The sequence below is a fragment of the Carassius carassius genome, chromosome 40 (genome assembly GCF_963082965.1).
Source record: "Carassius carassius chromosome 40, fCarCar2.1, whole genome shotgun sequence".
Taxonomy (NCBI): domain Eukaryota; kingdom Metazoa; phylum Chordata; class Actinopteri; order Cypriniformes; family Cyprinidae; genus Carassius; species Carassius carassius.
Genome location: NC_081794.1, coordinates 28,964,921 through 28,965,850, shown reverse-complemented (window position 1 = coordinate 28,965,850; position 930 = coordinate 28,964,921). Strand labels below are relative to the sequence as shown.

The 930-nt window shown below is 32.9% G+C and overlaps 1 pseudogene; it reads right to left on the bottom strand.

The window, feature by feature from the left end:
• Nucleotides 1-789: 789 nt before the first annotated feature.
• LOC132121836 (fumarate hydratase, mitochondrial-like) overlaps nt 790-930 on the bottom strand; it is a 6,290-nt pseudogene continuing 6,149 nt past the window's right edge.

Genomic DNA, 930 nt, shown 5'->3' with positions numbered 1-930 from the left:
TCTCGCCACCCCATCAATATTTTTCTAGATGCGCCCCTGGTTGTCTTTAATAAATATGTATGTAGGGGAGAGACACCGGGGCAAGTTGTCACTCTTTTACTCCAGTGAATATTTCTCAGGGTGTGTTTACTTTTAAAGGTCTTGAAAATCACTCAGAAATTTCTAGTAAATTACACTAATAATTACAATGAAATGGCAAGAAGCATTAAATTAAACATATTTTGAAGTAGAAAATGTAAAAAAAAAATGTAATTTTTTTTTATCATTTAGATTTTTTTACTATTTTGAACCATTTTAATTTTTTTATATTTTCATTTTAATTTCAGTTTAAGTTTTACTAACTTTTTTGTTTGATTTTTTAAAAATATTTTTATAATCGATAACATTTTTTAAATTCAGTTTTAGTCATTTCTGCTTTTTGAAAAAATTATTTCAGCTTCATTTTAATTACTGAAAATGATCTTAAAAACTTTTAGTTTTAGCTGGCAATAACAACATCCTCTCAAATTCACACACACACAAAAAAAAAAGAATAAATCTAATAAGTGACAGAAATAAATAAAATCGGATGATAGTGGACTGATAGTTTGGATGATAGAAATATTCACAAAATATTCTAGACTCTCTTTTATATCTGTATCTTATAAAAGGTTTAAATAGAGACACTTAAACAGACAAAACCACACATCCTCAGCTTCATGTGGCAGAGACGCTCAGGACCAAGCTTTTGAATGAAACGGGTGTTTTATTGTACAAAGGCATCACTCCGTGTCCGTGTTCTCCTTCTGCTCTATTTGGGTCCGAGCATGTCCTGCGGTCGCACCCACTGCTCAAACTGCTCCTCCGTCAGGAAGCCCAGCTTCACAGCCATGGCTTTCAGAGTCGATCCCTCTTTGTGCGCCGTCTTTGCAATCAGGGCAGCTTTATCAT